This window comes from Grammomys surdaster, unplaced genomic scaffold, assembly GCF_004785775.1.
Source record: "Grammomys surdaster isolate TR1022 unplaced genomic scaffold, NIH_TR_1.0 126063, whole genome shotgun sequence".
Classification (NCBI taxonomy): Eukaryota; Metazoa; Chordata; class Mammalia; order Rodentia; family Muridae; genus Grammomys; species Grammomys surdaster.
Window position 1 is genome coordinate 3,267,615 of NW_021620873.1, and position 25,943 is coordinate 3,293,557.

The following is a 25,943-nucleotide window of genomic DNA, read 5'->3' on the forward strand; positions in this document are numbered from 1 at the left end:
CCTCCTCCTCCTCCTCCTCCTCCTCCTCCTCCTCCTCCTCCTCCTCCTCCTCTTCCTTCTGTGACTCTGAATTGCAGTTGCTCAGCTTGGAGAGTCTGATCTGAGTTTGAGCCTGGGAGCCCACACCATCCAGGGCAGGCAGAGACTGGATGGAGGAAGTCCTAAAAGCTAAAGGGCTCCTGTTCTTTTGGGGCCATTAAACAAGCTGCCATCTGCCACGTCGCTGCCTCAAGATGAGATGTGAAGCATCGTTGTCGTCAAAGGCAATTTTTAAAAAGGAAAAAATGTGGGAGAGGAAAAAAAAGAGCACTATCCTTTCCTGTGTCCCTTTGCCTCTGAGTTGGAGTCAGAGGCCTCATTATCACATCAGCTGGGCCCATTCCCTCAACCACAACTGGGTTCGTGAGCTCTTGATTTAAGCTGCGATTCAAAACCCCAGTCATAGAAATCCATTTCCAGAAGATAATTGGGAGCACCATGCCAGCTCGTTGGCCTGTTAGCCAGCTCTAATTGTTGGCTGGTAAATTGAAAGCATGGTGTGAGTGAATAGTTCTTCCAAAGGCATGAATGAGAGCAGCTCGTGTTCCTGTTGGCTGAGGACTCTGCCCTCTGTCCTGATGGGGGATATATCACTCAGCTAGGGTCACAAATCTGTCACCTACTGGAAGGAAGCACTGGGTGGCGGGTGTTTAAATTACTGTGTGTGGGTCGGCGTGGGGCGGGCTTGAGAGATGTTTCTGTTCGCCTCTTCCACACCCCGCTTCCGTTTTTTCAGAGCAGCCTCGTTTCCTCTTCTCCTTCCTCTACAGTAGTAGCTTTACAGTGGTGGGTTAAGGAAAGGAAGTTTTTCCCTTCCTTTTTTTTTTTTTTCTGGAATGGGGGGAAGGGAGGGGGAACACATGTCCCTGCAGTCTTCGTATCCCCCTGCAGGGGGCAGCAGAGAGTTCTCAAACACTAACTGGGGATGTCACTATCTAGGAGCCTGTCTGGTCTTGTCCTTGGTTTTGGCCTAGCAGCCTTTCTTTTGGAAAAGCCCCTCCTCCCCTCTCTGGAGTGGGAGTCATGGTAGATCTCCTGAGGATTCTCACGTGCCACTTACTTCATCTCAGTGGACTCGTACACACACCAGCCCTTACCGCTTGTCTTAGTCATGTGACTAGCCTTGATCAGGAGAACACAGGTGATCCTGACTAGACCATATCTGAATAGAAACTTTAAACTGATTGTCACCTTTATCTTCTACTTTTTCTGTCTGTCCTCAGAGAGCTTTAAGCACACATTGAAAGCACTATTCATGATGTCTGAGTACGAAGACCTGTAATAGGAAGCCCGGGGACAACCAGAGTTGTCCACACTTAACCGAGGAGCCAAAGCGTGGAGGTGGCAAGGTGTAGCTACTTTCTCCACGGGGTATGAGCTGGGACAGGGTACTTACTGCATCTGCTTCCCTTTCTTGCTACCCTCTAGCTTAAGATAAGGCCCAGATGTTGAGGGACAGTAGCTGAAGCATAGATAAGCCTACCTTTGTGACATTTCTAGCCCCTGCTAAGCCCTCTGAAAAACAGACTCTACCTTACAGGGCTTTTAACTATGACTATTGACATCAGAGTTCCTGTCCATTGTAACTAAAAGATTTCTGCTTGAAATCAATTTCTAATCTGGGCTCCCCTTCTCAGCTTCAATTTTCCTCCCAAGAGATGAAGGAACCAAAGGGTTCAGGAGCCATGAGACCTTACCTAAAGCATAAGTGCTCCAAGGACCAAAGCTAACAGATCTCCAGGACTGGCCCAGTCTAGGATCTGTCATCTCCTGACCCTCCATTCGAAGATTAGACCCAGAAGACTGGAGAGTAGAGTCTGAAGACTGAGCTGGAGGAAAGACTTTGATTGAAGCCCAGGAGGACTTGGTGTTTCACCCACAGCCTTGAGCTATGCACTAACCTTTCACAGCCTACACCATCAATCAGCGCAGTCAGCAACAGTAGCCAGTGAGCTGCTTGGCTAAGGCCATCCCAGAATGTTATTCTAAAAGCATCAATGGCAATTTGATTTCGATGATTAATTTCTTCACCAATAGCCATTTCTTCCTGATTTAAGCCAGAAACTAAATAATACAAACCGACTAGAATATCATTGAAGAATCAATAAAACATCCTTAACAGATAATTATAGCATTAATGCACTTATTCTCTGGTTGGTGCATCAATCATACTTAATGGGGATACGTTGAAGTGATTTTTATTAAAGGCTGTGGGTTCTTTTGCCCTGAGTCATAGATGCTTCGGCACAAGGCTGAGCTGGAGGATCATGGGTCTTTCCATTGGGTTTACTGCAATCCTGGGCTCTTTTAGAAGTACCTCTTAGACTGCTATCAGGTGGTGATAGGAAGCAGTGAGGTCCAAGAGTTAGATACAGAAGCCCCGGTGTCTCGTCTTATTTTCCCCAAATACTAGAAACTTCCAAATATGCATTTACTTGTAAAAAATAGCTTAAGCTATAACATTTCCAAGGAAAGAGAAAAGAATGTTAATTAATTAATTAGTTAATTAATTAATTAATTAAACCTCAGAAAGGGAGAGAGATTTCTTAACGCCACAAAGAGGTCAACAATGGAACCTGTGCCCAACCTATGCCCAAACGCAGGTGCTCCAGTTACCAAGCTGCCATGTCCCCATGGTGTTCCCCTTAGTCATTTTCAATTCTAGAGACACAATTATATTTCACCACAGTAGAAGAATTGGGGAATCTGCCCCAAGATATCAGAACAAATTTTGCCTGCCTCATGCTTCTTACTAGCTATGAATGCCAGGCGTCATCTCTGCTTCTGTGTTTCATTCTGGACCTTTCCCATAGGAGGTAGAGCCCATGCCCAGAAACCCTTGGCAGGAATAGCAACAGCCTGGACTGGTGACTGATTTTTTTTTTATTACCATGTTTTCATTCATTGACATACCACTCACTAAGCACGGAATAAGATGCCAAATCCTTAGATTTTTTTTTTTTAAGGAACAGTATTCATTCCCCATACTCGAAAAAATAAATAAATAAAATTAACAGCTTAATATCATAATACAAGGCTCCTCTGGTGTTTTTCATCTGCTGGACTACTCATTGATTCTAATGTTATCTCCAGTCCGTTGATACTGGGCTTATAGTGGGTGCTTAATAACTACCTTTGATATTTATTTGTTTATTCATATGAAGTATGGCTATATAGCACAGGCTAGCCTTAAACTTACTGTATATGCCAGGTTAGTCTCCAAGTTACTATTGTCCTTCATCAGTCACCTGAGTGCTATGCAGTATGCACCACTATGCCTGTATATTTTTTTTATCTTAAAAAATTTAAGAGTTGATACAGCGTATCATCCCCATTGGAAATTAGTGCATTGTAGGCTTAAATTTTTCAAAACTTACTTTTAATAAGGGTTCTTAAATGCTTTAACCTCCTTTCTACCTCACCTATCACCAGAGGTAGTGGAAAAGAAAGGTTATCAGGATATGGGGGAAGTGGGCCTGTTTAGAAGTAGTTCCTTTGGGGCTATTTCGATCTCCAATTGCCAGAACCCTGGCAGTCCAGCTCAGTAGTGTCAGGATAGAAAACAGGAATGAGCAGCAGAGGCACAACCCAGCAGAAACAGCCAGACCTCTGCTGAATAGGCAAGAGTCAGCAGGAGTGACTAGGATCAGTAGGGATGCCAGGAGAAGTTCTTGTGCCTCAGTCAATGAAGTTAAGATTGGCAAAGAAGAAAACTCAAGAGCGACAAAGCATTATAAAGCTAGCTATGCAAGCTCACCCTCACTGTCTGTTGAGTCCTATGCATACTCCCTCAAAACATCATGTGTCCTCCCACAGGTCTTGCCTCAGGAAAATACCTTGTAAGTCTGACAATTAGCCTGAGTCTGAGGAAATTTTTTGGCATGTTTCTTTCTATGAAGTCATGACAAATGATGAGCAGTTAGGAATAGTTAGGCAAGGTGTACCAATGCCATCAAGCGTTGTCCACCATCTGTTGGGTTATATTTATATTCCTTCTTCATATCATGTGTCCTTCCACGTGTTTGCTTTAACAAATATCCTTTCACCTGTGTGCCCCAGCAAAATGTCATTTGATATAACTGACTTTCAAAGAAACCAGAAGTTTCCACTTCAGTGCATAATGAAGATTTGGATCTTTACCATAACTTAGGAAGCAATTCTGCTTTTGTATTCTTTCTAGAGCTTAAGCACAGAGGAAGTGGCAAACTTGATATTTGACCCTAGTTTCCACAGCTTCTCCTTCATCCATACTTGTATTACTCCCAAAGATATCATTAGGTCTCAAAGCAAGAGCCCTACAATGAGATCAAGGAAGACTTCATAGCTGTGGTGGAAGCTAGTCTATGCCTTGACAAAAGATAGGCTTAGGGCTTTAGTAACATGGAAGGGCATCTGATGAGAAGTTCAGAGTACAGCTGGTGCTAAGGAGATGGGCACACAGGCAAGGCAAGCTCACAGTGGGATGCACTCCTTAGTCTCCTGAGGCACGAAGAAGTGTGCCCAGGGAGGAGCATCACTACCTCCTCTGTGGTGTAAGCTGGGAGCCATTGAACATGGCATTATCAGAGCTAGAGTTTAGATGAACTTCTATTGACCTACCTTAAAGGTCGGAGGGTAAGGCTGGGAATGAAGGGTGAAAGGAAGAGAAGAAACTTGTAAGCTACTTCCAGGTCTCCTTGACAAATAGGTCAGAGTTGGAAGCAGAACTTGGGCATCGCCCATAAGCCAATGCCACTGCTTGAGCTGGTTGTCTTGTCAGTTTCACCCAAGTTACCCATCCTGATGACCTTGATTTATGGTTGGCCTTAGGTCCAGTGGTAATAACAGCCTAGGTAGAGGCTGGATTTTCATCCTAGGTGGGAAACAGTTTCTGTCTGCCACAGCCACAAATTTAAGTGCTGCTTCTGGCTTGGTTTTAGTGTTTGTTTGCAGGCTGGCTTGGTTTTTGAAACAGGGCCTTATTGTGTAGTCCAAGTTAGCCTCAGACTAGCAACCCCCTTCCTCTACTTCCCAAGTGCTGTGATCATAGGCTTGCACCATGCTAAGCTCTTCCAATTGCTGATTCAATTGACAATTCTTCTGGTCCCAAAGGATACACATTTCTCAGGTCTAGACATAAACATGTAGTCAACTACCAGCATCCTTGGAAAATTCCTGAAAAACTCATAAATTCTTTAATTCCTAGAATCCCATTGGAGAATGCTTTTAGATTAGATTTAACAGACACATTAAACTATGCATTCTTTAAAAGTAACCTGTGACTTTGTGCAAAAGTGTCATTACCAGTCAATTTAAAAATAATACAGGGAGCTAGAGTGACAACTCGGGGGGGGGGTAAGAGTGTGCTTGCTGCACAAGTGTGGGACCTGAGTTTGGTTCCCAGGAACCATGTAAGAAGCTGGGTGTGACTATGAGTGTGCCTGTTACCCATGTCTTGTTGGTGGTAGAGACAGGAGGATTACTGGGGCTTGTTGACTGCTAGGCTTGATCCAGCTTCAATGAGACATATTATCTAAAAGGAATAAGGCTGAGAGTGGTTAAGCAGAACTAGCAACATCTCTCTGGCCTCCATGTAGCCATGCAGAGGTGTATGTATGCACACACACAGACATACACACAGCACACACACACACACACACACTACACTCACACACATATATAACACACACACACCACATCAGTAGTTATGTTGATTATTCCTGGAGAACTAAAATCTAAGACTTTATTTTCAAGATCAACAATGACCCTCCAGCTTTCAAATGTAGCAGATCACACCCAGAACATAGAAACTGGTAATGTCGTACACGACCAGAACTGATTCAGATCTGGGCAAAGTGTGTAGAAATGAGAAAATGGGGACAAAGGCTTCCTTGAAAGAACTGACTACCCGGTGATGGTATTCAGTGACACAAGCTTCAGGCCACCTCCTTACCTCTTCAGGCCACCTGCTCACGTTTTGCTCTTCTGTTGGCTCACTACATGGAGAGAGAGCCTTGCTCTTCCCCCCTTGGGTTGGTGACTTGAACAACGTGGCTTTGCAAGTCTTCCCACTAAAGGATGAGGCCTGCTTCCTCACCCCTCTCTGAGACTGAGGCAATCAACGTACTCAAGGCTCAAAATGTAGGAAAATGCTTACACTGGGGTCAACCAAATGCCTAAGAGTTAGTGTCACCTTCAAATATGTGCCCTAGGACACTTCCCCCCTCACCCCAGTCCCAGTCCTGTTCATGACTACCTTGGACAGTATTACATAGTAGAAGTGACATTGTACTCATGGAGTGATTTGGGGGAATAGTAAATGTCCCCCAAAGCATGTGTTAAATGCTTGGTCCCTGGCCTGGAGTATTTACTATTGGAGATGGTGGAACCTTTAGGATGTTTGGTCTAGTGGGAGAAAGTTATGCATTGAGCCATGCCCTAGAAGGACATACTGGACCCTGGCCTCTTTCTCTCATTCCCTCTTTGCTTATGGTATCCTGTAAAGTACCTACAGCCTACATTCCCTCTACAAAGCACTGTGCTCTTGAAGGTACAGAACAAAATGGCCAAGTAGTCATGGACTGAAACCATAAGCCCACACAAGCTCTTCCTCCTTCAAACTGATTTATTTCAAAGAACCTGTCACACGCAGTGCTGGAAAGCTGACTCACAAAGCCAGTTCTGAGTCCTGATCTCTAGAGGCACCATATGCACTCACAGTTACCGACATAAGAGTAAGGACAATGGCCAATACTGAAGGATATGTTGGAAGTGGTTTGCTGTGGAGAAGTACATGCAGGCTGGACATCACTGAACTAAAAGTCCAAACATTCCAAAATCTGAAACTTAAAAGTAAGTGAGCAGGAAACAAAACCAACAATAAACATGATGGTACACATGAGAAACTCTGGATCTGACTTCATGGCTAAGAAAGAGCAGCATTAGCAACATGGAAAATTACTTCAGATACTGCATATAAGATTATGTGAAACATAAATTTCTAGGCTAGTTTTGAGTCTCCTCCCAAAGACACCTCATTAAATATGTGCAAAATTCTAAAACATTACAAAGGCTAAAATCAAGAACATGTCTGTCTCATGCACCTCAGATAAGGGATATAACCCCCATATCTTCTGTCTCAGTCTGTCTCTGCTGTTATGATAAAACTCTGCCCCAGAGTATGGATAGTACAGAACTTGTCTGCCTACACACTTTCTTTATTGGAAGGTCCATGTTCACTTGCAAAGGACTCAAGTATTTACATCTGAAGTGCTGGGATTCTCTTTGCTGTGAAGGCTGAGCACAGTGATTTGCAAATAGAAATCAGTTCACAGCTTCCACAGAGCCTCAACTCCATTCCAGCCTCAGCACAGCCCTGTGTGGAGAAAACTGAGGCCCAGCACAGGAAGCTGATAGCCTATGAGCCAAAGACAAGAGGAAGGGCTGATGCAGGAATACAACTCAGCTCACTGAGACCCTAGCCTCTGGTCATACCTCACGCCCATGGAGCTACACAGCTACTGCCTGTATCACCAGAGAGCCTGGCAACTCAGGAGAAATTTGTCAGTTCCCCAAAGCTATGATTGGTACCCTCTTCACCACTCTTCCAGACCCTTCACTTTCCAACCCTCTCCCTTCCCCACACTCCAGCAGAACTAACTGCTCTTGTGAAGGGAAGCCATGGGACACATGATGAGAAAAAAAGAAACACTTCGGAGTCTAACTGACTTCAGTACCAACTCTGACTCCGTGTCACAGTTGGCTTCAGCTGTCAAGTTGACACAAACCCAGAGTTGCTTGGGGAAAAGAAATGTCAGCTGAAGAATTGCCCAGATCAGATTGGCCTGTGGCCAAGTCTGTGAGGCCTCGTCTTAACTCCTAATTAATGTAGGAGGGCTCGTCCCACTGTGGGCAGTGCCATCCCCTAGGCAGGTAGGCTTGCTATATAAGAAAGACAGTTGAACAAGCCAGAGGGAGCAACCCAGTGGACAACACTCCTCCAGGGGCTCTGTTTCAGTTCCTGCCTCCTCTTCCTCCTCCAAGTTCCTGCCTTGGCTTCCCTCTATGATGGTATAACCTGCAAGCAGGAATGAACCCTTTCCTCCTCAAGCTGCTTTTAGTTGGGGTGTTTTATCACATCAAGGGAAAGCAAATGGGAACTCTTACTTCATATGTGGGCACGTTAATCAACTTTTCTAGTTCTCCATGTCCTCGTTCATAAAATGAGGAAAATAAGAGTAATTCACACCTCCTAAGATCAGGCATTGGCCCTGAGTATAAATTCAACACCCACAGATAAAGAACATAAAGGAGCTTATCAGTGCCAAAACCAGACAGGCTTTGCCAAGCAGCATTAATAGATGAGCCAGCAGATGAATATCTATGACATCAAAGGACAAACTGGGGAGAGCTGGTACCCCTCTCATACATGTGGCCATCTCCAAAGGTCCTTCCTATTGTGAGAGAAATAAGGCACCCCCAGAAAGCTTCCCATACCCCATTCATCAGCTTTAACAAGAGCCCTCTGTCAGCACTGGATTTATTGAGTGTAGGATGCAGAAAATAGGCTGGGGGAGGAAGAGTGGGTTATACAATCAGGTGTGTGATTAGTCATGCTAATGGCGCTTTATTATGCTGTGAGTAGAACCTATTTACAATAATTTAATCATCAACAAGCAGCTGCAGGAAGAGGAAGTGGTACAGTCAGAGTCTCAGATGAGGACTCTCGACAGTTCCAGCGTGACCCTGAACTTCCAGTAATTCTGGAGGGACAGACTGGGCCTGGGTTTGAGTATGTTCAGAAGATGACTGACATCTGCTTAGTGACTCCAGCCCTCCAGAAGGATCTCCATGTGCAGAAAAAGATTCATTCTCTTCGTCATGCACTTCTTAAATCTGGTTTAAGATGGCAAAACACATGTGAGATATGAGAAGGAAACACAGGCGGGACTTGATGGAAGCCTTCCGATTCCATTCACACCTCCATCTTTCTGACCCAGGACTCCAGGCTGGTTTATTATTGTTGTTTGTTTGTTTGTTTGTTTTATGGTTCATTAACTCTAGGGCAAGTGATGGGAATTTGGATTCTGAAACATTTTCTGAAAGAGCCCCAGTTGTTGTGCTGGGGGCTAAACAGAACCTCCCAACTAGAACAGCCCTGCCCAAGTCCCACACACTTGACCTAGTTAATCCCTCCACTGCAGTGAAGGGACAGGACGGAGCATCTCCAAACTGTCACCTGAAATTGAGGGTGAATGAGAAGGTCGCAGCCATCACCCAAGTGACCTTATTTCCTTGATGTATTTTGTACTCTGCCTTGCCATCATCCACCCCCAGTTTGGAGCTAGATGCTCATGGCTGTCTCAGTTCTCTTCCTGTGGGTCTGGGGTCCTGCTTGTGGGCATCATGTCCCTCCTAGCAGGAGCCATGCCTGGTGAGAATGTATGTAACTGAGATGTGGCCTTCTTGGCCTGACATGCAGTTCAGTGTGCCTTTTGTCTTTGACTAACCAGGTGAAGATAGTTATGATAACAGCTGTCAGTAGGTAATCCCTGCCCAGAAAACGTCTATGTATTGTTTTAAAGATAAAACTTCACAAAGGGGAGTAAATTCTGCTTCCTTTCTTCCTTCAGAGAACCCCTCTTGGGTGTTCAGGATGATTAGTGTGCAGGGACCACCATCAGTTCGTCCAGACTCAGACCTCAGTACCTAAGTCTTTTCTATCAAGCCATAGGACAGAGCAGCTTCCCTGACAAAGTATGGAAGAGCCAGCCCTGAGGTCCCCTATTCCAGAACAGTTTCTCCACTTACAGCTTCCCTGCACTCTACACAGTGCTGTACAGACTATTTAGGTAAGCCCCTCCCCATGGGACTGCTGGGAAACTGATCAATTGATACTTTACAGATAGTGTAAGGTGTGGAGACTATATGTCCATATGGACTCAGGTTCTCTGGGGATCCCATGTGACTGTTCTGTGACAGCCCTTCCAGAGTGAGCTATGGACATCTTGATGTTGCTTTGGCTTAATGAGAGATAAGTTAGCTGTACAGCACTCTGGGAAGGGTCATACAGGCTCCAGATTTTGTACAGTGATATGTGTTACCCTAGTAGGCCCAACTCATGCTGCCTCCCCATTCTTGATTGTGTATACAGAACCCTTGTCTGCTGAGTTCTCATAGGGTTCTGCTGAGCACTCTTGGGTTCACCTGGCATGAGATCTGAAGTCAAAGGCCCAGGGAACTCATCTACTTATGAAACTGTGGAGCCACTGAGGTTGTGCTAGTCCTGACAGGGCCATCTTGGATAGTCAAGAGAGGTGGAGAGCAGAAAGGCAAGCTTCCAGCCAATATGATACAAAGAAAATGCCAAGGGCTGTTTAGTCTCCCACCTTGTAATTGCTCTGAGTAGGGCTTCACCTTCCTATCTCTTCTGGTCCCCACTATCAGGTTGACAGGCTGTCCTGGTATTGCTGTGTTCATGGAATACCCATGTTTCCCAAGCTGTAGTGGTTTGAATAAGAATGTCCCCCACCAAGCCTATATATTTAAATGCTGACTCATCAGGGAGTAGCACTGCTTGAGAAGGGTTAGAAAGTATGGCCTTGTTGGAGTGGGTGTAGCCTTGTTGGAGTAGGTGTGGTCTTGTTGGAGTAGGTGTGGCCTCATTAGAGGAAGTATGTTACTGAGAATGGGCTTTGAAATTTCAAAAGCCCAAGCCAGGCCCAGCTCCTTCTCCAGCACCATGTCTGCCTTCATACCACCATGCTCCCTGCCATGATGATAATGGACTAAACCTCTGAAACTGTAAGCCAGCCCCCATTACATGCTTTCCTTTATTAGAGTTGCCTTGTTCATGGTGTCTCTTCACAGCCATAGAACACTAAGACAAAAGCCAATCATACGAGCACCACCACCCTTGCTGGGCCCACCACCCTTGCTGGGTTCACCACCCTTGCTGTGTAGCTATCAGGGCAGCACAAACTTCAGGAGAACTTACTATTATTTCTCCACGTTCCTCTTTGTCTACAAAGGCTTCTTTGTGTTTTTCTCATGTTCTGGCATCAATACAACTCATGGCTGGTTGATTGGCTTGTTTGTTATTGTCTTTTAGCTAAAGAAATCATTGTGACAAGAAGGAGGAGGAGAAGAAAAAGAAGAGGGGAAAGAAGATGAGGAAGAAGAGGAAGAAGCATGTTCTAAGTTGAAAACCACTCACCACAAGCTAAAGAGAGGCCAGGACTGTAGGAGGCTTTGAAGTTGAATACTAAGTTAGCTGCCATAGTGTGACTCAAAAGTCACCTCACCTCAGACCTCAGTTTCCTCATCTGCAAATGGGGATAATCAGATCAACACCATGTACTGAGAAAGATGTACCTCAAGCCCCTGTAGGAGCAAACTGATGAACACAACCCTAAGCTCGCCAGACAGCAACTATTTTTGAAAGAACTCAAGTGTATGGTAGATACTTCCTCGATTAACAAAAGCAACTATTTTCTTGAATCAAAACCTATTATAGATTGTCTACATGCAATGTTCCAAAAGAAAAAAACCTAATAAAAGCAGCTCCCTAAGACCCGAGCTCTCAGCTTTCCCTATCCAGAGCAACCGCAGAGAGCCAATGGCGTTCAACACTCAATTACTGCAGCAGCCGCCCAGTGGCCAGACTCGGCTGCACAGTGTGGGCTTCTCCCCACGCTAGGGTGGAGGAGAGGTGCCAAGACTATTTTCACCTTTGTTATCTGAGAAAAAACTAAAAGGTCAAATCAAAGGCAATCCTCCCACTGATAAAGAGTCCCTGAGAAAGAAATCAGAGGGCCCCTTTCAGAAGACAGAACTGTACCAAAATTGTTTAAATCGCTGGTCCCTTAGGTCTACAGGAAGGACCACTCCCTTTAAACTTGATCTTCCTTCCCAGCCTTCCTTCTGGTCTTCAGACCAATGTTGTTGCCAAGGATAAGGGGATCCTGAGCAGCAGCTGGTCCTGGGAGTTTGTCCCCTTTTTAAGCAAGGGATCCTGTCCTCCCAGCCCGCCTCTCTTCCCCACTTCTCTTCCGGCCCGAATGAGTCTCTGGGAGAGTCAGTCCCGAGTCCAGAGAGTTCATGACTCAGCCTTTCGAGGCCCTCTCATCTCCACTCTGCACATCTCATTACCTAATCTTAGGCGCTCTCTGAAGCTCTGGGGAAGGAAATCTGCTGTGGCCAGCCTTGGGAATGCTTGGGCTGTCAAGCGGGCCCTTAATGAGTTGGTGACGGAGAGAAAAAATGCCCCATCATTTTAGGCTCGGGTTTAATCCTGGCTGCCTAATTGCACTCAGCTATTCTCTGATGCTGTCCCAGCCTGCTTTCAGCTGTCCAGTGAGGGGGTTGACTGGCTGGCCACACAAGCAGGGCACACAGGGAAGGCCAATTATTGGTCACATTGAATCTGGAACTCAGCATAGAGAAATCGATGTCATCTGGCTAAGTGTCCACAGATGCTGGCCAGTAACCCAGAATCCTACCCTGGAAGTGCTCCAGCCAGACCTGTCTCAGACATTGTCAATGCGTTGAAAAAAAAATATGATTTTCTATAGTTTTACCTAATTGTGTAATCCCAAGACATTAAAAAACTTTACTTCAGAATTCACATCACAAAACGTAGATTTCTATGTTCTGATATAGAAGCCATCTACACAGGAATGGCCTATATTACTGATTAGCTAGAGCTTTGAAACAACTCTATGAATACAGAGTGTGTGCTCCAGTTAGCCACAGTCACCACTGCACCCCACTGCCCCTGCTGCTTATGTCCTTGACACTCCTGACATAGCCCCCAATGACTGCTTTCTAATATGGGCCTGGAGAATTCTGGCACAGGATAGACTCCGTGTTCCTTAAGGACACCTACATAATTCTACAAGCCCTCCTGAAGTCACAGGCATGGTCCTTGGGGCTGAGGTCAGTGAATCAGTGCAATTAAGTCAGTCTTCAGACTGTTCACCTTCGAAGAGCTGGGAGAGATGTCTGTTCTCTCGCGCTCAGTGTGTATCCATTCCTGCCCAATGGCCCCTCTCCAGCCAGCTGAGACAGCCACCACTAACAACAGTCCCGGTGTGAGGTCTCTGCACGGAAACCCTTACAGGGCCAAGGAGTCCTTGGTTTTTCCCCTCAACCACCACTGCCAGTACGGACACAGCCAGATTTAAAGGAGGATCAAGAACATGGCTTGGCTTGAAAAAGAAAGGGACAAGCCGGTGGGGTGCTTGCCCAGAGCTTGTTAGGGCAAGATTGCCCAGTCAGGACAAGGTGAGCTGCTGCCTACCTCTAATTGCACACCCCATTTGCCCGGCTCCACTCAGCCAACCCGCAGAGCGTGCCGACGTTTAAAGATTACCAAGGCAAGTTTGTAACGAAGCTGCTCCCTCTTTGTCTGTCCTTGCGCCAACAGCAGCAGAAGGGATACTAATTAGAGGGTGAATTATTAGCTTCCCATGGTGCACTGCAGGGACATTAAAAATGAGGGGGCTTTGCTGCTTGCCTTTTGGATGGTTAGTCTTGGTTTAATATATTCGTGTTTCTAGGTGAGCAGCAGGGGACAGTTTTTATGATTATAATTGTTGCATAATTACTGGCCTAAGGTTGCCTATTGTTAAATAAAAATGCTGAGATACTAATGTTTTATTGAACAGTACAAGGAGATAAAATTGTAATATCTTTTCCAGAGCAATCGAAGCTGCTCATTTGCAGCCTGGTGACAACCCTTAGTTGTCTTACGGAAGAGGTAGATGGGTTCTGCCTGGGCTAGAAGTCAAATGTGAGATACTTGCTTAGGAAAAAAAGTAACAGAGGCAGAGAAGAGAGTGGAATGAAGGTGTTCTCCGACACCACCTCAGTCTCTGCAAGCTGGAAGAGACAGATCTGCCTAGGCTTGGGTTAATGTACCTGCACTCAACACAGAAGTTGATTCCCAATCTGCTGGCTCTGACAGACGATTGTCATACATGCTTTCCCCATGGAAGATGCCCATCTACCCAGGAGAAACCGAAGGCAGAGCGAGGGTTGCCAAGTCAGAACCACAACCACCATCAGATGGTCCAATGATCTCTGATAGCCTCCTTTTGAATGATCTTCTTGGGGGTTGGTTTGGTTGGTTCCATCTGGTTAGATTAGGTTTGATTTTTACTTCATTTGTTTTATATTGTGTTTTTGGAAGAGGGGCTTGCTATGTACCCCAGACTGGTCTTGAACTTATAATCCTCCTGCCTCAGCCTCCCAAGTGCTTTGAAAAAAACATTAAACTCTTCGGTATTTGTGTTACTAAGAAGATAGCTAGACACATGTAATAGATCTTCAGTATTAATTGAATCCTCTTCCTCCCTCCTTGAGTCATGACCTGTCACCCACTGAAACAGCCATCTCTACAACCTGTCACAATCTCTTGATCCTGCTGAGAGCCAAGTAAACTTAAAAGATTTTCTGAAGTATCTGTTTCCAGATTGGCTGCCACCTGAAGGCAGGAGGGCATACAGGATGGGAAGGCCACTCAAAGGCGATACTAATTAAAGAGTGAATTATCACGTCCTGTGGTGAAGCCTGATAAACCTGGGCAAACTCTCTCAAATATCTCCCCAGAAGGGATGGAATGAAGCTAGCCTGTTCTTGTGGCTCATTCAGACAAATGTAGGTAGGCAGGCACAGGTAGAAACCCAACTTCCAGAAAACCAAGCAATGGGGTGGCAGATCTTTTCCCCAAAAGATCGCAGTGAACTTCTTCAGTCTTGTTCAAGACATCCACAACAGGCGTAATCTGAAATCAAGGTTTCCACACAGTTCTTCCTGGGCCCATGTCAGGGAACTCTGCCTGGCCAGCCCTCAGCCACTCTCGACAAATCACTGGAGCTCTCATCCTTGTGGCAGAAATCCCATTGCCCGTCTCTCACTATCTGTGAGGCCTAATGAACTCCAAAGAACCCAGGACCAGCAGGGTTCATTCCCCCAACTTCTTTTCAAATGCAAGAAATGTTTTCAGAGCATTCCTATAGAATGCTCATCCTTCCTCTTCATAAAGAAATCTCAGAGACTCCTTTAACGTGACAGCTCTAACTTTGCCTTTTTTATGAGAGCTAACTTCTGCACAACCTAAGTTCTGGGCTGCATCTTGTCCCCACAATGGCTCTATGGGAAACAGAACATGGAACTCTGCTTGGCTTTGGCCTGTTCAATGTCTCAAGGACAGTGATGTCCAGCCCCCAAGCCTTTCTTCATGTTTCTGCTCCTTTCTTCTTCCTCATGACTTTCCCTGCTTGGATAGCAGACCCATCTGGCACAAGAAGAGAACATAATTCCATGTGCAAGCTGCCTAGACCAGAATTCAGACAAGAATTCATGGTGTCCCTCAGTCTGATCACTGAACTCCTGTTAACACAGGCCATGACTCTGCAAACTATTCACAGGACCCACAACTCAGATGTCTCTTATTAAGCTTGTGCTCAACTAAATCTTAGAGATCAATGGTTCTCAGCCTTCTTAATGCTTCAGACCTTTAATACAATTCCTTATGTTGTGATGAACTCCAACCATAAAATTATTTCTGTTGCTATTTTCTGTTATACAGTTGTAATGTAAATATTTGATATGTAGGACATCTGATTTGTGACCCCTGCAAAAGGGTGATCTGACATGTTATAGACCCTTTCCCATATAAGTGGCTTTAATTTGGGAAATTAAAATGCTCTCCACTTCTATTCATGGGACAATTGATTATTTTGAAAGCAAAGGTGTGAGTTTATATTTTTGTCTTGTTCAGTATGTCATTTTGAATCTTTATAAACCCTGAGTCTGTCACCTCACCCTAGGTTTGGGAAGCTCAGCATTACAGCTTTGTAGCATCCATGAGTTTATTAAGCAAACTTTCACTGTCTTAGGCAAGAGTATTGAGCTGACAACATTGACCTATTTAAAAAAAAATCCATTGTATCCAAGAAATGGAAGATACCAAGACCAATGGAAATAAAATTAGTTGTTAAACTGAAGCAAAGTGTTGACATGGTTTAGAGGCTAATATGTCTGAATGTATAGTCCCCAGCTAATGACATTGCTTTGAGGGGCTTACCTGGAGGAAATGGAGACAGGAGTTAATAATGCTATTTGTCATTTTTGTAATCTGTGATAAAATACCATGATTATTTGATATTTGGATCTTTATAGTTCCAAAGGGTTAAAGTTCGTGATTGTCATGACATTAAGTCTGGCAGCAGACGTCAGGCATGTGCTGGAGCAGTAGCTGAGAGTTAATATCTGATCCACAAACATGAGGCGAAGAAAGCTAACTAGAGATGACATAGACTTTTGAAACTCCAAAACCAGCTCCCAGTGACACACCTCCTCCAACAAGGTCACACCTCCTAATCCTTCCCAAACAGTTCCATCAACTGGGGACCAAGTATTCAAACTATGAGCCTATGGGGGTCATTCAAACCATCCCAAGCCCAACTTTTTTTTTCCCTATGCCTGTTCTTTGGTTCCTGGTCTGCTAAAATACAAGTAGATGCAAAGCCCAAATTACCTTCTCAGAGCTGCCAAAGAGCTCTGCCTGCTACCACGGAACTACTTGGCACCAAGGATTCCCTGCCATGATGATTACATAGCCCCAGATTGTGAATCTGGGTAAACCCTTGCAACAAGAAAAGTTATTAATTCCACAGGTTATTAAGACTGTATAGGCGAAGATAGACAAAAAGGGGGTGTATCAGTGTTCTATTGTTGTAAAGAGATACCATGACCATGACAACTCTTACAAAAGAAAGCATTTAATTGGGGCTGCCTTACACTTTCAGAGGTTTAGCCAATTATTATCGTGGCAGGAAGCATGGTGTCACAAAGGCAGACATGGTGCTGGAGAAGTAGATCCAGAGGCAAAAGAAAGAAAGAGAAACTGGGCCTGGCTTGGATTTTTCAAACCTCAAAGCCCACCTCAGTGATACACTTCTTCCAACAAGACCACACCTCCTAATCCTTTTCAAATAGCGGCACTCCCTAAGGGCTAAGCATTCAAATATATTAGCCTATGTGAGTCATTTTTATTCAAACCATCACAAGGGAAAAAGTCCAGTGCTTGGATATAGCCACCATCAAGGGTACTCAAGATGTCAAGATCACTGCTAGCTTTGTCTAGCAAGGTTAAGATTGTATGCTAAGCCACTTGCAATCATTCAGTTTCCCAGGAGACAGAGTCCCAGCTGCCAATAACCATACAACAGTGAGACAGATTTATTATGCATGCTAAGGAAGGGATTCAAGCTGTACAGTTCACTCTACAGTGAATTTGGTGTGAACTCAATTCATAGACATAAAGACAAACATTTAAGTTACATGCATTAGAGGTAAAATGAGCTGCCATCCTGCTGAGCCTGCACACCTGTTGCTTCCCTGATGGTCTGAGCTTCTTCCTGTCTATAAACCGATTGCACATCTGTATCTTCCATCGAGTAACCCAGAAGGAGACTGAATCAGAAGATGTTTGACCTTTTTCTTCTAAGATAACATCTTTGATGATGTGGCCAATGTCCTCACGGTGGTAAAAGCGAGGGTGTTAGCTACTCGAGGCTGTTACAGCAAATTACTCCAGACTTTGTGTCCTGAGCTAGCAGACATTTGTTTTCTTATAGTTTAGACTAAAAGTCCACACTGAGCTCAAATCAAGATGCTAGGCGGTGCATACTCCCTTGGGAGTCTTCCCTGATTCTTCCAGCTGCTGGCCTTGCTTGGCTTGTGTCCACATGGCTCCAATCTCTGCCTCTGTAGTCATCTTTTCTTCCAGGTACCAAGCCTCTGTCTGTCTCTCTTGTAAAGATGCTCATATTTGGAGTTAGGATCCACCTAGAAAATGCAAGATAATTTCCCTATGTCAAACCCCTTAATTTCATTTGTAAACCTCTTTTCCCTTAAGATCATATTTATAGATTCTTGGGGAGTTGGGCCCTACCATTTTCTGGTCAGCTGTTTTTTAGCCTTTCACACTTACAATCAGTTTTAAAATGTTGATCAGGATAAAATTAGCATCAGGACCCTATATGTACTATAATCTACTTTCCTGGGATAATCACTCCACAGTCAATATCCTGGGAGAGCTAGTGTTAGTCTATCCTCCAAATGCCAAAATGCTGACCAGGAAGTCACTACAAGAGCATGTCAACTGTTGTTCAGTAACAAGTGCTCGTGAAGGAGAGACGACCCAGAGCCACATGTGGTAAAAGAAAGTGTTTAAGTGGCCCATGAGATGCTGTCATATTTATTCTGATGTCATATTTCCTATGAGAGCTATGAGTTTGAGGTCTTATTGAAATAGAGACAAGCAGGCATGTGTGATGCAGACGAGAGTCTTCTGGAGGTGGACTCAAAAGTGGGGTTTGGCCTGTACAATATTTTGAAAAGTCTTTGGGACCCAACACAAGGGGAAGGAAAAGAGGAAGCAGGCAAGACAGAGGAAAGATCTGGATGGTGTCGATAACTGCAGTACTGGCCAAGCCCACAGGGGCTCTGGGGCTGGCATGGGCCAAGGTGATCAGTAGATGTTGTCCATCCAGGAAAATGTGTGACAACAGGCAATTCAGCTCTCTAAGGTGAGACAGTCCCTAGTGAGACCAGCAGTCAGGGTTAATTAACAGTGAACATCCCAGAGCTAGACAGAATGAATCTTTCCTGGAAGAGGAATACCGGCCATGTATCACATGTTTTCTATCACATTCTTGAATGTGGTGGTTTGAATAAGAATGGCCCCTACAGGCTCTTGTAGTTGAATGCTTAGTCACTAGGGATTAGAACTCCTTGATTGAACTAGAAGGATTAGGAGGGGTGACTTGTTGGAGGAAAAGTGCCACTGGGGATGGTCTTTGAGGTCTTACATCAGACCCAGTGTCTCCCTCTCTGCTGCTGACTAGGGTGTAGCTCTCAGCTGCTTCTCAAGTGACATGTGTGCCTCCATGCTCCGCCATGATGATAATGGACTAAACCTCTAAAACTGTAAGCAAGCCTCCAGTTAAATGATTTGTTTTGTTTTGTGTTTTTTTTTAAAGATTTATTTATTTATTTATTTATTTTATGAGTACACGGTCGCTGTCTTCAGACACACCAGAAGAGGGCATCCAATCTCACTACAGATGGTTGTAACCCACCATGTGGTTGCTGGGATTTGAACTCAGGACCTCTGGAAGAGCAGTCAGTGCTCTTAACCGCTGAGCCATCTCTCCAGCCCCTGTTTTGTGTTTTTAAATAAGAGCTGCCTTGATCACAGTGTATTTACATAGCAATAGAACAGTGAACAAGGCACTGAATATTCACGCATCATAATGGAAAGACCTCAGGACAGAAGAGTGAGCATGGCAGGTTTGGTTATTATTTAATTATCGTTAATTATTGAGCTTTGTTTATTTTTCTGTTTAAGATGTCTTCAAAAGACTTGTCACCAACAATTCATTTTCCTCAACAAAACATTTGTTACAAGTAAAACAAACATGCGAGTTCTTACCGTTTCTATTCAGTATTATGGTAAAGGTTAAAGTCGGGGAAGGCAGGTAATAAAACGGAATAAAGGTATCTGAATTATAAAGAAAGAAACATAACAACGTCTGTGCAAAACTTTCCATGTGGAAGACCTTAAGGAACCCGTTAAACCTATTAGAGCCTATGAAGAGGTCACCAAGATCACAGAATGTGTGATCAATACACAAAAGTTGACTGTATTGCTGCGTACTTACGGTGAGCAATCTGAACAAGAAGTTAAAGCAAGAACTTCACTTATAATGGCACTAGAAGAACAAAATTCTTTAGAATAAATTTAATAAAAGAAGTTTAAAATTCCTATTCCACTCACCACAAAACACTGAAGGTAAATTAAAACCTAAGTAAATAGAAAAAGGCCCTAAATCCATAGCTCAGGAAAACATATTGGTAAGAAAGATATTCTTATTCCTCATGGGATGAAGACAGTGAAATCCTCTCACAATTCCAAAGGGTAATTTTAGAGAATTTAGAGAAACTGTTCCTTGAATTTGTGAGGAATTACAAGAGGCTCCAAATAACCGTATTGGTCTTTAAAAGTAAAAAATAGAAAGAGAGTTGAAGAACTCATTCTTTCTGACTTTAACTTTACTACAAAAACCTGGTAAACAACACAGACTTTTGACCCACATCATTTGAGTGTAAAAAAGATATAGGTTTTACTATCTAATGGAATTCACACATGCATACACACACACACATATGCACAAATATATGGTAAGAAATAGAATTGAGGCTCCAGAAATAAGCTGACACAGTATAATATAGCTATTTAGTAACACAAGAATAGACTTCAACAGTGTTATGATCACTAGGTAGTCATGTAAAAGAGCAAGATAAATCCCCTATGTCATAGCACATAGAAACCAACTCAAAGTGACCCAAAAGCTTAAATATAAAACCTCAAAGAGCAAAATACCTAGAAGTGAGTTGGTAGAAATCTTAGTGGCCTTGGATGAGCCAGTCATTTCTCGGATGTGATAGCAAGAGCATAAATAGAAAACTTGGGGTCCATCAAAATTAAAAGGAACATAGCTGAGAAAATATCCCAACTCATAGAGAACTGCTATAGGGCTGGAGTATAGTTCACGGCAGAACACATGCTTAGCATATGCAAGACCCTGAGTTCAATACCTGCTCATGGGGAATGGGGAACTGCACATGAGCTACTTAAGTGGTAGAATTATATAATATAGAAATGATATTCAAGTATATCTGGGTTGTTGTTTTTCTAAGACTTACTAAGCACTGGTAATCCATGAAACTAATTATTACACAGACGAGAGCTTCTGAAGTTGCTGGTCCCTTGGACATCTACATACAAAATCAAAAGTCCTTCTTGACCCTTCCCTCTCCACCCTGTGCTATAGACAATCAAAGAAGTATTTCTCCATTTTGATCACCTCTTTCTACACAACTAAACCGCACTACTTATATCTGCTTCACTCTAAACTCCAAGAATGGCTTCCTAAGCACTCCTGTAGGTGCCATTTCCTCATTTTTCAAAGACTTCCTGCTGCCCAAAAGACAAGCCCTACCTCCCCTGGGATCTATGTGATGATGCCATCTAATTCCCTTCCTCCTGCTTCTCTCTACCTTCTCCCTCCTCTCTCCCTCCAGCCGGGCTGCCCTTTCCAATTTCCACCCATACAGGCTCTTCTCAATGGCTGCCCCACGCTCCTCTGGACACTTGGTGCACTCTCCCCTCTACTGCTGACCCCTGCTTATTTTTTTTTTAATCTCAACTGAAAAACTGCACCAGAAGAAAGTCACCTTTCTCTGCAAAAGTGGTCAAGTCACCCATGCCTAGTGTCTGTAAGTCTCCTCCCAATGCATTTGTCCCTAGATTGTTATCCAAGTAAACCCATTTAAAAGGTGCTGTGTCCATCGGGTTAATCTTTATGTTTGCTTGCTTGCAGTTTTTGTTTGGTTGGTTTTGAAGCTGGGGCTTGCTGTGTGGGCCAAGCAAACCTCTGTCAGCCTCTACCTCCTAAGTTGATCTGAGATCTAGGATCACACAGGTGAACCACTCTGACCAGCTGTCTTTTTACTCACAAAATCTAATATTGTACATCACAGAGAATGTACTGGATAAATATTGTCCAATCAAGTAAATAAATGAAGTAAATGCATGCCAGATATGCAAGGAAGGCACATGGGAGATTCCACAGGCAGACAATAAGAAACCTGTCTTACTACTACTAATTACCACTAATTATGTCCTACTACTAATTATGAAACTTCTGATAAATTACACTTAGAGTAAATCTGAACAAAGGACTCATGAATCAGGCAGCAACCAGCACCAGGAGAAACCCACTCACCATCAGTACTCACAGATAGGAAAAAGAAACGGCCCACAAGCACGATGGTGAGTTGGAATCGTGACTGGCTCAAAGTCTGCTGTGTGAGAGTAAAAAGTCCTCTTGTCAAGTTCCAGTTTGTTTGTACGCTGTTAGGTTGCAGTTCACTGTGTAAGGTCCAGCTGTATGGAAACAGCTTAGGCCGAACTCCAGTTGATTTCACCCCTACATAATCAGTTCCTTCCTCAGTGTCTCAGAAACTTCTCACTGTCTTATAAAGGTCTCTGCAAACCAGAGACCACAGCCAGCCAAGTGTCCGTCCACAGGATGCAAGAAGGAAATCCAGTTCAATACAGCTCAGCAGCTGGTGTTGGTCCAAACTTCTAGAGTCTACACAAAACAGTTTACTTTGGTCTAAGTACAATACAATTCGGGGGAAAAAAAGGTTCCTGGTAACAATTGATTCAATCCTATGTACAACAATGGAGTTTAAGGCATGATTACATTGACACTCTTCTTAAAACCACATGTGACCTCTTCTATGAAAGTGGGCTCTCTAACTTAAGGGTCTAGGGGAAGATCTGGTATGGTCTTGCAGAGGTCACAGAGCATAAAACAAACGGGCTGGAGAGATGGCTCATAGGTAAAGGTGCTTAAATCAAAGCCTGATGACCTAATGTTAGTCCCCAGGACCCACACATAAGAAAGAAATAACTTCCACAGTTTGTATTCTGCACCATGGCAGCCACACCCACACATATATACACTAAGTAGATAAATATCACTTTAAAAAATTAAAACAGCTAGAGGCTGTAGCCAAATAGAAATTCCTTCAGAATAATGTCTTTTCCTGGCATATCATCGTAGTTTCTTTTCTATTGCTGTATGTCTTAGTTAGGGTTTTAGTGTTGTGAACAGACACCATGACCAAGGCAACTCTTATAAGAACAACATTTAATTGAGACTGGCTTACAGGTTCAGAGGTTCAGTCCATTATCATCAAGGTGGGAACAAGGCAGCATCCAGGCAGGCATGTGCAGGAGGAGCTGAGAGTTCTACAACTTGTTCCAAAGGCAAACAGGAGAAGATTATCATCCTCAGAAAGCTAGGAGAAGGGTCTTAAAGCCCACCCCCACAGTGACACACTTTCTCCACACCTACTCCAACAAGGCCACATCTCCAAATAGCGTCATTCCCTGGGCCAAGCATATTCAAACCACCACACTGTGATAAGACAACTTATAAGAATTTCTTTTGCCTAGGGGAAGCCAGGAAGATGGTGGCTTGGGTGCCTTGTCTGGGGTGGAGTTGGGAAACTGTGACATCAAAGACTAAGCACAGCAATAGCTAGAAAGCTCCCATGAGCATGCAGGCTCCCAGCTTGAAGACAAAAGATAACACTCCTTTTCCTTAACTGACTAAACCTTCCAAGCCTGGCTTATAAGAGACAAAAAGGCAAAAGCCCAGTAATTATCTTCATCCCTGGCTATCTTTCTAATATGAATGATATTTTTAAAAAGGCACTGGCATTTGAGGAGTTTTGAAAATCTCTAAGTCATAAGATTTCACTACTCGGGAGTTAGAAATGCAGATAGTAATGTAGCAGAATGAACAGTGGGGAAATGGAGAAAGAATGTACTTTCCATACTTGATGACACACCTGGAGGACCACAGATGCTGGTTGGATCTAGCCTTGGTGGATAGCTCATGCTGTATCCTGCAATTGCACAGCCAGAAAGGGCTATACCTATTGCTGCAGATGGCTGGGTGACTGTTTCATCCACTTTCTGTTGAGGCACAAAGGAAAATAGAAATGAAAGATGGGAAGTCCTTGCCATCTAGATACAACAAAGAAGGATTTTACAGTTTCATTAAAGAAGCAGAGTCTCATTGCTTATTACTCAGCCTCATTCCTGTGACCTGCCCTTTGTGGTTGCTCCATGATGTGAAGGACAATATAGTTCCTTGGAATATGTCCCTGCAGGTTGCTGACTGAATAGTCAGCCCAGATGTAAATGTTGTTCTCCGGAAACACCAGCAACTACAGGATGAAGGCCAAAGCACATATTCTGCTGCTTTGTTTGCACTACTGATGGCTTGGATGACAAACTTCCGTCTATGGTTACATAGAATACACTCTGATGCATCCAGAGGATTGCAACTGTGGTGACAAACCAAGAAACCAGATATTTTAGAGTTTCCCTCTTACTTTTATTTTGTAAATATCCAATAAGTGTTTATTTAATGATGTCTTCACATAAATATTCAAACTGTGAAGAAGGAGGAGGAGAAGAAGAAAAAGACAAAGAAGAAGAGGAAAAAGAAGAAGAGAAGGAGGAAAAAGAAGAGGAGAAAAGGAGAAGGAAAAGGAGGAGGAGCAGGAGCAGGAGGAGGAGGAGAAGGAGAAAGCAGAAAAGGAAAAAGATCACCTTTTGGGCTAACAGTTTCAGAGGGCTACAATCATGACCATCATCATGGAGAACATGGTAGGATGGTAGGAAGCAGGCAGACATGACTCTGAAGTAGTAGCTGAGAGTTTATATCTTGATCCGTAAGAATAAGACAGAGAGCCAAAAGAATGCTGTGGGCTTTTGAAACCACAAAGTCTATCCCTAGTGACACACCTCCTCCAAGAAGGCCACATCTCCTAAGCCTTCCGAAACAGTTTCACCAGCTGAGAACCAAGCACACCCATTCCCTGGCCTCCACAGACTCGTATCCATATCATAATGAAAAAATTCATTTAGTTAAACTTCAAACATCCCTATAATCTTCTACTGCCTCCAAAGTTTAAAAGTCCAAAGTCTCTCTGAGACTGAAAACAAAACCTTAATTGTAACCCTCTATAAAAATAAAAATGCCAATTATATACTTTCAAAATACAAGGGCACAGAATATGCACTACCATTTTAAAAATGAGAAAAGGGACATTATAGGAAATACTAGACAAAAGCAAGACCAAATTACAGCAGAGCAAACTCCAAATCCTGTAGCTCCTCATCTGATGTCAAAGGGCTAAGACAGTTTCACCCTCCAGGCTCTGCTGGCTACAACACATCTCTCTCTTGGGCTGGTTCCACACCCTGTTAGCGTCTCTCCTTGGCAGGCATCCCATGACTCTGACACCTCCAAAATCCCAAGGCTTCGGCTGCAATCCAGGCTTCACTTCCACAGCTCGTGCAATGGTCTCTCAGGACCTCTGTGCAGGGACTCTCCTGCCACACACCGGCCTCAGAAATGTACTTACCTGCAGAGGAAGAGTCTACAAGTCCTTTCCTTGTTTATCCTTCATGACTCTAAAGCCAGAACTACATAGCCAATGCTGCCAAGTTCTGCTGCACACTTGGGATGCCTTGGCCCCTTCTTAAATCACATTTGCCACAGCTTTGATTTGATATTGCTTTGTAGGACAGAAAATTTCTCAGCCCTTTTTTTTTTTTCACAAGTTGCAAGATTAGCCTGATGGTGCCTTGCCCTGAGGGTACCCCTCCATTTTCCTGTTTCTCCTTAACTCTTTCAGCACAAGCCTTGGCTCCAACATTACATTTTCTGATGCCCCTGTTCTCCCCAAACTTTACATTTTGTATTTCTTTTTGCCCTGTTTGCCCTTTTGCCTTGCAGAATTGCATAAGAGTGATTACTAATAACCATATGACAAAATCAATATTAGATCATCTTGAAATCTCTTCTGCCAACAAAATTAGTCCAAAACTTTCAATTTAGCCTCAGGCAGACTTTTAGGACAAGGGCAGAAAGCAGCTGCATTCTTTGCCAAAATATCACATTGTCTCTTCTCTAGCCTAGTTGCTAAAATTGTTCTCCCTGAAACGACTTAAGCTGGGCCTGAGTAGCCAACATGGCTCTCAGCACTAGAACAACACATATGTTAGAAGGAATGGAATTTATAACATCTAGCTAAGATTGACCAGAATACCCTTCCCTCCGGTGATAGTTTGAATAAGAACAGCCCCATAGGCTCAATGCTTGAATACTTAGTTCTTAGTTGGTAGAACTGTTTGGGAAGGATTAGAAGGTGCAGTCTCTTTGGAAAAGGCATGTCACTGGGGGGTATATTTTGAGGTTTCA

The 25,943-nt window shown here is 43.8% G+C and overlaps 1 pseudogene; it reads left to right on the forward strand.

Annotated features, from left to right (window-relative positions):
- The window catches only part of LOC114610878, a 29,372-nt pseudogene extending 5,385 nt beyond the window's left edge, over positions 1 to 23,987 (forward strand).
- Positions 23,988 to 25,943: the final 1,956 nt, after the last annotated feature.